Source organism: Epinephelus fuscoguttatus, linkage group LG14 (genome assembly GCF_011397635.1).
Source record: "Epinephelus fuscoguttatus linkage group LG14, E.fuscoguttatus.final_Chr_v1".
Lineage (NCBI taxonomy): Eukaryota > Metazoa > Chordata > Actinopteri > Perciformes > Serranidae > Epinephelus > Epinephelus fuscoguttatus.
In genome coordinates this window covers 38,716,820-38,732,163 of record NC_064765.1, presented here as the reverse complement: position 1 = coordinate 38,732,163, position 15,344 = coordinate 38,716,820, and the positions used below count along the sequence as shown (strand labels likewise).

The 15,344-nt window shown below is 41.0% G+C and overlaps 1 long non-coding RNA gene across 1 annotated transcript; it reads left to right on the top strand.

The window, feature by feature from the left end:
- The first annotated feature begins 6,989 nt into the window (after positions 1-6,989).
- On the top strand, positions 6,990-7,749 carry LOC125901013 (uncharacterized). The gene is made up of 3 exons (XR_007450924.1): positions 6,990-7,021; positions 7,158-7,258; positions 7,640-7,749. It is a non-coding gene; the product is annotated as an uncharacterized LOC125901013 (long non-coding RNA).
- The last annotated feature ends 7,595 nt before the right edge of the window (positions 7,750-15,344 follow it).

The window sequence follows — 15,344 nt, the reverse complement described above, 5'->3', positions numbered from 1 at the left end:
TTTTGATACATACAGGTAGGCTATACATATTGCAAAACTCTGTAAAAGTACACCAAAGCATACAGTTTTGTTTCCAAATATTTATTTGAAAATGAAACCATTCATACTGTCAGTAATAAACCAGTTTGTTGATAATAAAAAACGAATGTAATCTCAACAGTGACCGCGCCAGCCGGCGGGACTGCGGCGCTTGGAGGGGCACTGTAATCCCAGCAGTCCCAGTGTAATGCTATGTTCCCACCAAACGCGATTTCGCAAATTCGCGCATCAAGATTACATACAAAGTCAATGCAAAGACGCGATTAGACGTGAAATCGCGCCAGGTGGCGCGATGGACGCGATACACGCGTAGGCGCGGCGCGATAGACACGAAATTTGCATCCATCGCCTCATCGCTCGAGTTGAAAATATTGAACTTTTGAGGCGAATTCGCGTGACGCTGTGCCACGAAAGCCAATCAACATTGCGATTGTCCCGACGTCACTGACGTCCTGACGTTCTCGCGCCCTGCCTGGTGCCAGTCAAATATGGAGGAGAAGCTGATAGTAGTGGTGTGCGGACGCCCCAACTGTATGACACCGCAATGGTGTTGTACAGGGACAGGAACAGGAAGGAGCAGGCCTGCGTGAAGGTGAGCGAGGAGGCTGGATTACCTGGTAAGTTCTGTAAATATCTGTTGCTTGTTTGCAGCTATTGGTTGTACTGTACTATGAACGTTAGCACTAGCATAGCCCTACTTAGCATAGCTGGCTTTCCCGGCATAACGTTAAAGTTACTTGTCTACTAGATTGACCAGTTAATTTACGTGTGTGTTTTTTGTCAGTGGATGTTTGCTGGAGAAAATGGAAGAGCCTCAGGGACACCTATTTAAGAGAAAGAAAAAAGGAGACAGAGAAAAAGAGTGGGGCAGCAGCATGGACAGGGAAGAAATGGAGGTACTTTGTGGTCCTATCTTTCCTCGACCCCTTTGTTGCACCGAGGGAGACGAGCGGGAACATGGGTCGGGTCGAGGAAGATAGGACCGCAAACTATGAGACAGAGTGGACAGAGTCTGGAGCAGGGCCAGTCGAGCTGGAGGACGAGGGAGAGACAGCAGCAGGCCCATCAGGGATTGATATCAGAGGTTTGTTGACAAATGAAGACGCACACACGTACAGTATTGAAAATGTTTTTTGTATAAATGGATAACTGACTTGTATAGATGTCTCAGTAACGTTACAGACAGATTTCTTTTCACAGCCTGCACTAAATAACTCACAGAAAATGTGAAAATACCTCAAACTAATCTGTACTCTCACCTAAAGTACACCAAACCTGCAATTCAAAACGTGAAGAATGGATAGAACAACCCAATTGAAGAACATAAAAACACTAGAAGTTAGTAAGTCTGGGATCATTTCTTTCTGTACATTAAGGGCCCACTGCATTTCAAGGTTAGATATTACTATGAGTGGAACTGTATGATGTATTAATGGGTGCATTAAATGCTTTATGTGCTGTAATTGACACTGAAAGTTAGAATGACGTGGACAATTAATATACTGTATGTATTAAACAAAAAACTAAGACATGTCTGTCACTACTACAGACCAGCCACAATATCTGTCCTCTGAAAGTGAGGCAGATAGCGATGATGCTGTCCCTGCTGCTGCACGACCACCCAACGGTATGTACATGACAAAAGTTGGATTGCATTTTTTATGGTACGAGTATATTTTTTTCATTAAGTGTACTGTGACACTATGACAAGTATTGTATTGATTACCTTTCATGTTTGACTCATGTCTTTTTGTCTGTTGCCTGATTTCAATAGTTTAACAAATATTAACTTGGATATTGTCATCTTTTGCGTTGATTGGATGCAGTAGTTTCACAAAATATGATGTGTCCATTTTATACAGTGACAAGGAGGACCAGGAAGAGAGCCAGGGGGGTGGATGAACAAGACAGGCAGGCACCGATTGAGTGGCTTCTCCTGGAATCCCTCCGTCGGAGCCCTCCTGCCCCTCAACCTCCCCCCTCAGAGGATGAATTATTCCTCAAAAGCCTGTTTCCTTCCCTTCAAAGACTGTCGCCCCAAAGGAAGGAATATGTTAAATTCCAAATTCATAAACTTATTTATGAATCTAGCACTGTTTTGCTTAATTTGGAGCCTGCTGAATAGCTTATTAGCTACTGGGGCAACAATCTTTGCAGGGAACGAACCAGGCTTTTAAGGAATAATCCCAGGTGTCCCTGAGGCTCTTCACATAGAGCCACTGTATATACTGTAACTGTACATATGTTCCACACATTTTCTGTGTCTTGTTTTTTTTATTACTATTATTTTTTTACATAATTGAGCAAACCTAATCTGTTCTGTCTATAAAAGGAGATAAAATAAATGTATATAGGAAGAGTTAACAGACTATTGTTGTTATTCACCTCATCAGTAAAACAATATATACATTTAAATACATAAAATAGTAAGTACATGTGACATGTTCCAAATTGCTCTTGATTATTTACTTACCGTGTACAGGTGGTTTTGTTTGTGTTGCTGCTAAATGTGGTCATATTGAGTCACAACATCTGCACTGGATATAGTGCATAATGTATACTGTAGGACAATTGAATTGTGCAGGATACACAGCTACTACAGAAAAAGTACCAGTTCTAGAAATCAAATGGACATGTTGTCCTTCTCTAAATTAAAATTTTAAATGGTATATTTGTGTCTACAGTAATACCAGATAGCACCATTGACATGATAGTCAGCATATTGGTGATGTCTGCTTTTATTTTGGTGTTTATTGTATTATGTTGCAGTGTAGACATGCCAAATTAAAGCTTTATTATCTCACAATATGATATCAATTGATAACCTAGCATGCATGAACAGGCATATTATTTTTGGTGCTTAAATACATTCATTCATTTCATTTTTATTTCAATTTTAATGTCAATATAGTAATACTGCAGGATGTTTGCTCAATAGTAATATGTGGGTGGCTCTTAAAAGAGCCGTTGTAGGAGTGCTTGTGCACTAAACGTTGGCTTGCCACGGGACCGTTCCCTCTGCGGAGAAGTACGCTGTGAAGGTCTCCCAAACCCTGATGGCCTCTCTTGCAGAGTTGTTTGCTGCAACTCTGCCCAGACCTGGCAGTGGCTCCACATCACCACCTGGGATGCTGCCCCTCATCACAGGCGTAGGGGTCGTCTTCCTCAGGAAGTTGTGGAGCACACAGGTCGCCTTCACGCACCTCTCGGCAACATCTGGATGGACCTCGAGAGTACGTCGGTACATCCTCCACTGAGATGCCAGGATCCCAAAGACGTTCTCCACCACCAGCCGTGCCCGGGACAGACGGTAATTGAACAGCCGACGGTCTCGAGGAAGGGTGCGCCCAGGAAATGGCCTCATGAGGTTTCTCCAGAGTGGAAAAGCCTCATCAGCCACAAAGACGTGGGGCTGGGGTCCTCTGTGGTCAGCTCCAGGTAACAGATGGTCAGCAGGCAGATGGAGGGTGCCAGAGCGAAGTGCCTGACCAAAGGCTGAGCTGGCCAGGATGCCACCATCGCTCATCCTCCCGTAGCCTCTGACATCAATCACTCGGAAGCAATACCTGGCATCCACAACAGCCAAGAGAACAATGGAAAATGACCCCTTGTAATTAAAAAACTGGGATCCTGTGTTGTCAGGGGCTTGAACCCTCACATGCTTCCCATCCACAGCACCACAGCAGAGAGGAAAGTTCCACCACTCCTCAAACCCCTCTGCGATGGACCTCCGCTCCTCTGTGGTGGGCACAGCCATGAACTCCCCCACAAGGCAGTCCCAAATGGCGGAGACCACGTCAGCCACAATCCTGGACACACTGGAGACGCCAACGCGGAAGCTGTTGGCAATGGTCCTGTAGGAGTCACCAGTGGCCAGGTATCTGCAGCATAGAAAACATTTAATTTAGCTGAGTTGTAGCGAATGCTGTAGGTGACAGTTTATAGTTTATTTAGATCCCCATTAGCTACTGTACAGAAATCATTTCACAATACTTAAATACAGAAAATACACAATCACATTACATTCATACTCACAAGACTCAAAATACAAAACACAACCAAAAAGACACACAACAAATAATAATATTCTATTGATATGGCTACACATATGAAAATGCTGAGGTTGCACTTTTGCTTTATTGCAGTGGATAAAACAAGAGCTAATTAAAAAGCTATTTAAAAACATGACAAGCAGGTCAAGAGCTAGAATTTATTCATACATTATAAATAAAGTTTTGTACACACGCGCACATCAACGAGACTCGCACCTCAAGTTATGGCCGGCTATGAAGCACCAGTTCTCGGCAGAGCAGCAGCTAAACCTCCCGGTCCTTTCCCGGTCAGTGTCTTGCTAGATACAGTGAATATTTATTGATTTTGAAACACCAATAAACTGCAACTCACCGGAGACACATGGACAGGCGCTCCGCAGCTGGAATGGAGCGCCTGTAGTTGGTATCCAGGCGGGAGATCCTCGCACCAACCCTCGCCACCAGGTCCTCAAACTGGGCCTGAGTCAGCCTGAAGTACCGCTGGAACCGACCGTCGTCCAGGCGAAGCTCCTGTAGGAGACGGTGGAACTCGCCGAGCTCAGTGCGCCTCCGCAGGGTATCATGCACCCAGAACCGACGGCGGCGTTTGGCCCTCAGACGAATCTGGGACCTCCAGAGCAGGTAAAGTGCAGCGATGCTGGTGATTTCAGCCATGGTCGATGAGAGAAAGAAATGGCGGAAGTAATGTTGTTGTTATCTAGTGAAACTGGGCGGGCCCGTACTCGCGCGACGCGATAACGCGTCAAGGGACATTATGGCCCAGCGTCCAAACTCCAGCGAGTAGCGCGATGAATTTTCATTTACTCGCGCGAGTAAATCGCGTTCATCGCGTTTGGTGGGAGCACAGCATAAAGCACCACGGACAGCGCCAATGCATCTATCGCTGTAGCTCAGAGGATCTGATGCCTGAATCAGAGCATGTGAGCGGAGTTGGAGCTGGAGCTGCCTCAACCATAGGTTATAGGAAGAAAAATGGCTGCTGACAAAACTGTCACTTCAACTGCCTCCAAGCACCACAACGATCTGCCAGACCATCATATGTAACTTCATTGTTTATGTTGCCCGTGTGCTCAGAAGCACACAATGAATGTATTTTTGAGTAGGCTAATTTTCGAGAAGTTCTGATAAAATAAAAAACATTACAGGCTATATAGGACTGACAACCTCTCCAACGTCTCATGTCAGTTAATTAACACTGTTTGTCGGCTTTTTATAATGCCTTTTTTTTTTTTTTTTGCTGCTGCGCTGCTGCTGCACACACACGCGCGCGCGCGCACACGCATACACATGGCTGGCGAGGTCACTGTTGAGATTAACATCCCACTTAGACGTCTTAGACGTCTATTAGACGTCTCGTCTAAGTTTAGACTGAAATTCACCCGTCTATAATCGGTCTATATTTTAGCCCGAATCTAGACGATAGAATTTAATCCATTAATTATTAAATATTAAATAAAAAAACCTGTAAGTTGTATAAATGATGGCCAAATGTTGGATTAAAACATTTTAACAGTCATTGATCAATGTACAGTGTAGTTTAGATTTAGACTCGATTTAGACGTCTAAATCAAGACCTCATATCAACGTCTCTTTTTAGACCAAATCTAGACGATTGAATTAAATACATTAAATAATGAATATTGACCAAAAAAATAACTGTAAGTTGCACAACTGGTGTCCAAATATTGGACTTAAATAATTTGAATGGCCATTGATCAATATACAGTAAAGTTTAGGTTTAGCCTTGATTTAGACGTTTAATCAACGTCTAGATTTAGACCAGGTTTAAAGTATTAAGTTATTTTTATTTTTAGGCATAAGATTATGCCAACCATGTTTAGAAATAATTAGATATCACTATTAACCTATAGCTAAATAAAGGCAGTTTCCAATAAAGTTTATTGGACAGTAATGCAAATAATTCCTTTGAAATAAAAAATTATTTGTGAAGAGTAAAATAAAATGGCAGTTCACACTAATGGCGATCGGGGACAGTAGCCTAAATCTGAGTAAACATGGACGAGATATGTACTGTCAGCGGATCCCTCCCTTTATAACTCTATGATCCCTCCCCACTAGGAGGCAGCAACACGCTGAAAGTTCCGGTCGGTCTAAAGGAAGTAGTCGATGGCGAGCAGAGTCGTTCGGAACACTCACTCTGAGAAATCGTTTTTTTTCGAAGCAAGCGTTGACTAGAACTCATCAAAGACACCGAGAGGGGCTGCTTATAGGTGAGTGCTCAAGGGTACGTTATTGAAATGTTGTTTTGTCCTGCAATGTTTGTTCATTTAATCGTTATCAATCCGTTTGCAGCAAACCGATTGCAAGCTAGCAGGCAAGCTATAGCTTGCCTGCTAGCTTGCAATTAAGTTGCCATCAAATGCTATATGGCGTTAGTTGTTTTCTTTTTTTAATGATTTGGAAGAAAAGTGCTTCTGACACAAACGTTAAGGTTATATGTGTTGCATGAATGTGGGTGCGGGGAGTGGGGGGGTTAGGGGGTTAGCTTCTTTTCATTTCTTTTATCTTTCTTTTTAATGTAAAGCACTTTGTGTTACATGAAATGTATTAAACAAGACGTACAACGGTCAATGGTAAATCAGAATAATAAAGCTTTAAATCAGTGTTTATCAAAATTTTGGATGTTAGGGTCTCCCCTTTACTCTGACAGCTTACAAATGGAACCACATGGAACCGGTAGGGTCTGTTTGGTTTCATTTCTATACTATCAGAGTTACAGACTTCTAAGGGTCACTTTTGCCCTACCTAAAGGAACAAACAGAGTCCCTGAATTCAACTTTGGAAAGCACTTCCTTAAGTAATTCCACGCTTTTGACACTGTTGATAATTTGTAATGTCATACAGATTGCAAAGCTGTCTCATGTTGGGGGGAAGGATGTGAAGACGTGCACCAATAAGACCATGGACAGGTATGATTACACATAGAAGTTTAATATCTATACTGTAGAACAGACAACATAACAGTGGGTGGTTACAATGTGGTAGTGTAATACAAGTTATATAAGTTTACTGTTGACAGTTGTCTTCATTTTTTATCTGTTGCAGACTCTTCACAAATGACGTAATGCAAAAATTCAATATGCAAGGTGGTGGGCCACATGGAAAGAGGGCCTTCAAGAAGACTCCCTTCTACTCTGTTATCACTGGTAAATAGAAAAACTGTCTGCTAGTTCTTTGGCGATTGCTTCTTCATGTTAGAAATGTGTGACTGACATGACATACATTAACGAACAACAATTTGTCTGGACTCTACTAGGTAATCTCTGTAATACTGACAATTATGAAACTTAATTGGTGTAGTTTCATGAAAGGGAACCATACTACAGTTATAGTCAGACTTTATTTATTCATTATTCTTTACAGAGTAACCCCAAAGTCTCAAATGGGTGGTGCCCAATGTCCATTGAGTCAAGTCCTTTGAAACCATGTACCTTTTCTTATTGGATAATATCTCTGTGACATCACGTATAACAATAGGCAACCACACTTGCAATTTTTCTTAATTTATTCTATTGCTTTGTTTGCAGAAGCTGTTCGGAAAACGTTCAAAGAGGCTACGGATTACATGATCAGCTCAGCAATGGCCGTACATTTTAAACAGGCCCCAGCTCGAAGTGGTGGAGGGGGCTATAAGAGGCCCAGGACACCATTGGTGTAATTTTTTTTTTTTTTTTTTTTGAGTTTTGGTTTAGGTTGATGTATCCCAGGCAGGTAGAGTTTCTGGATTTTTTTTTTTTTTAATTTGTAATGTTTTACATACAAATAACTAGATTTTTATTTTATTGCTGTAATTTTGTATATTAGACCTTGTGCTAGTTTTTCACCACAGTGTTTAAAAAAATAACCAAAAGTTTCTTTTATTTTGGTAATATTGTATATTTGAGTTTGTGCTTTTATTTCATTGCAGTGCATGTTTAAAAATGAAATTAAAAATATGTATATTGTTTGCAGATTCATATGTTTGTGATGGTTGGATAATGTTTGAAAAATGTATTGATTTAGATTACAGTAGGATAGTTTGGTTAATGTTAACATCAAGAGATGTATTTATATCCAGTGGTAAAATAAGCATGACATTAGTGTTACTGAAACCTATTTAAAAGATCCAAAAAAACACATAATGTAAATAAATTGTTATAACATCCTGGAAAGGTAAGGATCACAGGTTAAATTTGGCCCTTTTTTTTTAGAGAACCTGATTTAACATTCAATTTTGACAACTTTAATTTCCTTTAATATAGGTTTGTTGTGAATAATTTAATAGACGACTAAAAAACTTTCATTTTCAGACCAGTGGTAGACCGATTTTAGCCCAGACGTCTAAGGAACATTAGACGTCTGTTAGACATCTTTTAGACCGAAAAATGCTCGGTGGGATTTGTTTTTTATTATTAGCAAAATGTTTTTTTATTGACCGTATGAATGGTTTCGTTTTCAAATAAATATTTGGAAATGAAAATGTATGCTTTGGTGTACTTTTACAGAGTTTTGCAATATGTACAGTACAGGCCAAAAGTTTGGACACACCTTCTCATTCAATGCGTTTTTTTTATTTTCATGACTATTTACATTGTAGATTCTCACTGAAGGCATCAAAACTATGAATGAACACATGTGGAGTTATGTACTTAACAAAAAAAGGTGAAATAACTGAAAACATGTTTTATATTCTAGTTTCTTCAAAATAGCCACCTTTTGCTCTGATTACTGCTTTGCACACTCTTGGCATTCTCTCCATGAGCTTCAAGAGGTAGTCACCTGAAATGGTTTCCACTTCACAGGTGTGCCTTATCAGGGTTAATTAGTGGAATTTCTTGCTTTATCAATGGGGTTGGGACCATCAGTTGTGTTGTGCAGAAGTCAGGTTAATACACAGCCGACAGCCCTATTGGACAACTGTTAAAATTCATATTATGGCAAGAACCAATCAGCTAACTAAAGAAAAACGAGTGGCCATCATTACTTTAAGAAATGAAGGTCAGTCAGTCCGGAAAATTGCAAAAACTTTAAATGTGTCCCCAAGTGGAGTCGCAAAACCATCAAGCGCTACAACGAAACTGGCACACATGAGGACCGACCCAGGAAAGGAAGACCAAGAGTCACCTCTGCTTCTGAGGATAAGTTCATCCGAGTCACCAGCCTCAGAAATCGCAAGTTAACAGCAGCTCAGATCAGAGACCAGATGAATGCCACACAGAGTTCTAGCAGCAGACCCATCTCTAGAACAACTGTTAAGAGGAGACTGCGCGAATCAGGCCTTCATGGTCAAATAGCTGCTAGGAAACCACTGCTAAGGAGAGGCAACAAGCAGAAGAGATTTGTTTGGGCCAAGAAACACAAGAAATGGACATTAGACCAGTGGAAATCTGTGCTTTGGTCTGATGAGTCCAAATTTGAGATCTTTGGTTCCAACCGCCGTGTCTTTGTGAGACGCAGAAAAGGTGAACGGATGGACTCCACATGCCTGGTTCCCACTGTGAAGCATGGAGGAGGAGGTGTGATGGTGTGGGGGTGTTTTGCTGGTGACACTGTTGGGGATTTATTCAAAATTGAAGGCACACTGAACCAGCATGGCTACCACAGCATCCTGCAGCGACATGCCATCCCATCCTTGCGTTTAGTTAGACGATCATTTATTTTTCAACAGGACAATGACCCCAAACACACCTCCAGGCTGTGTAAGGGCTATTTGACCAAGAAGGAGAGTGATGGAGTGCTGCGGCAGATGACCTGGCCTCCACAGTCACCGGACCTGAACCCAATCGAGATGGTTTGGGGTGAGCTGGACCGCAGAGTGAAGGCAAAGGGGCCAACAAGTGCTAAACACCTCTGGGAATTCCTTCAAGACTGTTGGAAAACCATTTCAGGTGACTACCTCTTGAAGCTCATGGAGAGAATGCCAAGAGTGTGCAAAGCAGTAATCAGAGCAAAGGGTGGCTATTTTGAAGAAACTAGAATATAAAACATGTTTTCAGTTATTTCACCTTTTTTTGTTAAGTACATAACTCCACATGTGTTCATTCATAGTTTTGATGCCTTCAGTGAGAATCTACAATGTAAATAGTCATGAAAATAAAGAAAACGCATTGAATGAGAAGGTGTGTCCAAACTTTTGGCCTGTACTGTATATGTATCAAAATGTATAATTAATAAAACTAAACTAATAAAACATGATGATGACTTCACCAGCTATAAAGATTAACACAGTATATGTATCACTATAAACCTGCAAAACTGCGGCTACAGGAATTGTCAAGATATTGTTGTCATAGAAACAAAACCCTTGTGAGTGGTTTTTTTTTGGGGGGGGGGCGCACAGACGCTTCATCCCAGTGCTCCGCAGCGCCCTTCCAGTGCCCTTCTGCCAGAAAAAGGCACTACGTGGACACAGGGCCTAAACTGCAAACTACTTGTCATACCAAGACAACAGGTCCAACTAGTCAGCATAGCAATGACTGCACCCCCTGGTGTTATAAAATTGTAAAACAAGTATTTCCACCATAGAAATACAGAATTGAAAAAAAAAAACAGAGGTCAGATGTAACATATATATGATTTATTGCATCATGCTACCTCTAAATGACAGGTTGTATTCTTTATATTATTATTTAAATTTATATATAAATTATATATATGTATATATATGCCATGTAGTTGATCACAGAAACCAGCTGAACCTGAATTAATGAATACAAAGAGAAATAGAACTTTGTAATCAAACAAGAACAATTATTGCAGGAACTATTTACAAAAAATGTCAAATGTAGGAACTATGTACAAAAAAATGGTGACTAGTAGTCATGTTCCTGCAGTGCAGGGATGGCGGCACCAGGAGCAGAAACCTCTGCTGCCAGTCTGTTCCGCAGGTTTTCTCCTGGCCTTCGGTCCTCCGGCTGGTTTTATTGGTAATCGCCATGGACGCCCCCATCCTCCACATCTGGCTCCACCATGTCACCATTGGCGATGCAGAGGTTTTGCAGGAAGGCACAGGTGGACACCACCGCTGGCACAAAGGTAGATCTAACCTACAGGACCAAAGAGATGTGTCATGTGTTATGACTGTGGTCATTTACTTGGTTGTTTATGTTGTCTGTACTGAGAGCTCTCTCTTTCTCCTCCCCTATTCTGCAGTAGCAATCAGCCTGTCTGTGTGTGTGTGATGAGCTGCAGGAGGTGTGATTCCCCAATCAACCACGTGACCGGGTTGCTGCTGCTGATTGGCTGACTGTTCAGTTTTAAACGCTACCTGACGCCGGCCTTCGGTCTCTCACTCTCCCCATTCACAACATGACAGCAGCTGGTATTCTGTGTATGATCTTGTGTGTGCTGCAGTAGCATTTTTGATTTAGAGCAGCTACCTGCCGAAGCGATTACCTTGAACTTTAGTTTGTGTGTTAAAGCTACCCGTGACTGTGATAAGAACAGCTTATTGTGAACATTGTAATATTGTAAATAATCTTGCTAAATTCAGTAGCAACTTTAAAGTAGGAGGGAGAAGCCATTTTTGTTGATCCATTTTTCTCCTGTTTATTTCAGTTGTGAGGTAGGTTAGTTTGATGTCTTTTTGTTTCCACATTTATTTTCCGACAGGTAAGGTAGGGATCTGGACTTAGTTTTGTTTGTTATTTTTGGCATTGCTCCTCTCTGAAGTTATAAAAATAAAACTGCTACTTTGAACTTTTTACATGGAAATTGGCTGACCTTCTTGGGAGTGGGAAGAGCGGGGGCACTTTATCATGTGTGGCCCAGGTGCCCCTAGGCCTGGGTCATAACACATGTAACTGCATGTTATTAAACTTTAATTGTTTTTTAATCCTTATTAATTAGAATGCTATATAAATCAATCAATCAAATGTATTGTTTTTAATGATCTCAAAATGTTCTTCCTTGTACAGCTTTGCTGCTCAGCAGTCAGACATTGTGTATGTAGTGACATTCACACACATCTTATGTTTTGTTTTTTTTTTACCTCTAGAGCCTTGAGAAAGATGCTGCACCACTGGGTCTTCATCATGCCAATTGCCCTCTCCACCACACATCTGGCCTTGGCGTGATGCCGGTTGTACCTGGCCTGCACAGGATTTTTCACCGGCTCCCTGTATGGTGTCATGAGGCTGATTGGAGCGGTCAGGCAGGGATATCCCCCATCCCCAATTAGGATCCAGCCAGGAGGTGGGTACAGCTGCTGAAAATAAAGGGAGCTCCAGCACAGGACCCGTGCGTCATGGACTGCACCAGGTAGGCCTGTAAATAATCATTGTTACAAAAAAGAAAATCACTACTTGCAAAAATGGCTCTAAAATGTTTCATTTTAGTTGGCACCTTGAACAATTGATTATGTTAAATGCCTGACACATAAACACTTTTGAGATACATTGCTTGTAATGTTAGAAACTTACTTATGATGATTGAATATCTTTGAAAATAACACCAGTTAACAATAAAAAGTAACCACAAATCCCAAATAAATGTAATATGCAATCACAGTTTCACTTGGATGAAAAATACTATTCAAATCTAAATCTAAATACTAACATACCAATACTATCTGAATCTAATCAATATTGTATCAACCTGCTGATACAATACTGATTTCCATCCATACCTGTGAATGTGTTCAGGAAGCGACCTTTGTGATCACAGACCACCTGCAGCTGGATTGAGTGGAAAAGCTTCCTGTTACAAAAAATTGTAGTCACTAGTTGACATTGGTATGGGATTAAAGCAGGCCATTATATGTTTGTGTGAAGTGGGTAATTGGTATGCAGGGTATCTATTTAGGTAGTCCTCCTTATTTGCTGCAGGTGGCTTGATCCTGATGTGAGTGCCATCGATGCTGCCAGCCACGCGATGGAAGGCACAGGAGCCAGCCAGGTGGGCGAAGCCTTCCCCTATCCCCTCCAGCTCATCTGCAGCAGGAAAGTGGACCACCCTCCTGTAGATAGCCATTATGTTTTCGCCGACCCGATGCACAACATCACACACTGTGCTGGTGGGGACATTGAAGGCCTCCGACACCACCCGATAAGAGGTGGCACTGGCCAGCCAATATAAGTAAATGGCTACCTCCAGATCTATCCCCCAGCCGTGCTCCTTGCCATAGCCAAGGGACTCAGTCAAGGCATTAACACTCTGCCTTGACAGACGGAAGTCCCTTTTAAGGTCTCCCTCTCCCAGGTAGAGGCGCACTACAGGGGTTTCAATATTCAGGTGCAAATAATGCCCTCGAAATGCACCCTGTAGGAGTAGGACAAGATGTTTTATGTTGTAGCCAGTTTTTTTTACTTTACTAGTTCATTTTTTCATTAAGTTCACTTTTTCCAAAGAAATAAACTGTTTTCTAACAAAAGTGTTTGCCACAGAATATTATTTATTGACTTATCTGACAGTATATACCTGTTAGTTTAAGAGTCTACTGCTTTACTTAGCCCTAGTTAACTTAATCCTAAACGAACCATAAACTAACATTTATCTTCCAAAAGGATTTATATCAGCCAGCGGTAAATCTCCAAAGAGCAGCAGGTCAGTTCATCGGATTTCTTTCTCCCCGGGATGACGATGGAGGTTGACCGGCGATCATCTCGGTATTCCGGCTGCGAGCTGCTTGCTGCTCCCGCCAGCGGCTCCCACAGCGGCTCTTCTCATCCCCGAATACGTCGGAGCAAATTTCCAAACAGGCGTTATCTGGATAAACTGACCACATGTTGGGGATCTAAACGGTTACTTTTACGCCTGAAAAAATACACATTTTGTATGCAGTATGCAGTACATACTGATGTAGTATGTAGTATGTAGTACGTTAGTATGTGGTTTCGGATACAACCAAAGTGTGGAGGAGATGGACCGGGTTAAGCGGCGGACCTCCGGGGAAGCCTGCTCCTTTCTCCCCACAGTTCCCAGCAAACATTTTTTAGTTGAAAAGACGTTTAAAAGACGACTATGGTAATCAGTGAAAAGACATTCAAAATTGGTTCAAAAGTGAAAGTTTTTTTTACCAGCTATTTGAAGACGTTTACTGAACGTTGACATATAGACCATATTTCACCAGGAAATGCAATATTACAAAAATTCTTCTTGTTTAATGTGCAGACATAGTGTATCGTCATTTTGGACCTTAACTAGTAAACCACATTCAAATTTCTCATTAAAAAAACATTATGGGAAATTAAGGTGAAAAATGATCTAAATATGAACGTTTAATAAACGTCTTTAAATAGTCGGTAAAAAAAAAACTTCCAATTTCGAACGATTTTTCAACATAGCTGTTTTTTCAACGTCTTTTAAACCTAAAAATGTTCACTGTTAAATTAAACAGTAAAATTAGTTCCTATTATAGGCTTAATAATTCAACCATCAGCATGTTACAATTTACATACTTGGTCATAACAATTTGAGAGTGTCCACTTTAAGACCAAAGAAAACCATGACAAGCTACAATAAAATTGAATTTATTATTCAAATATACAGTGTATCACCCCAATTGTGCAATATTGCATCAACAACAGAAAAAAATAAAATAAAATAACAAATTGGTCTAGGACCTCTATATCCTCAATAACTTCAAAAATGTAAAGCCTCCACAGGCTGTTCATTCAAAGCCCCCCCACCAGTCCTTCCAGGAGCCTGTTTGAGGTGGTCTGCCATAGCGCCGTCAACCTGTGCCTCTGTGGCACTTGGATTGGACCTTATGACAGCATCTAAAATATTAGAGGAGCAGCATTATCAATAACATACAACAATTTCACACTGTGCAACCACTCATTGATAAAGGCAATTTTGAATATTAGCTAAAATTATTACCTTTAATCACGGAGTACAAGGTAGTTTCCCTGAATGGCCTCTTGTTTTTTGGACCACCCCCCTTCATGTTAAACGTGGCCATCAACTTGTTGGTTAGAAGTCTGTAAATTCGATAATGTAGTGTCATTAAAAGAATTTCACACTGGATTTCAGTTAGGCTCCCTTGTTTAGAATAGCTCTATAATGAGTCACTGTCATATCTATTTGCTTTATATATAACTGTGTGTGTGTGTGTGTGTGTGTGTGTGTGTGGGTGTGATGTTCATACCTGTCCATTATTTTATTTGTATTGTCCTTTATACTCTTCCCACCAACTTTGGCCATTGCTTGAACCTGTGAAGAAAATAGGGACACAATATCATGCTCTGTACTAAAATACCAACCAAGTTAGGAGTTATTTTTAAGTTATTTAAAATATATATTTAGACTAAA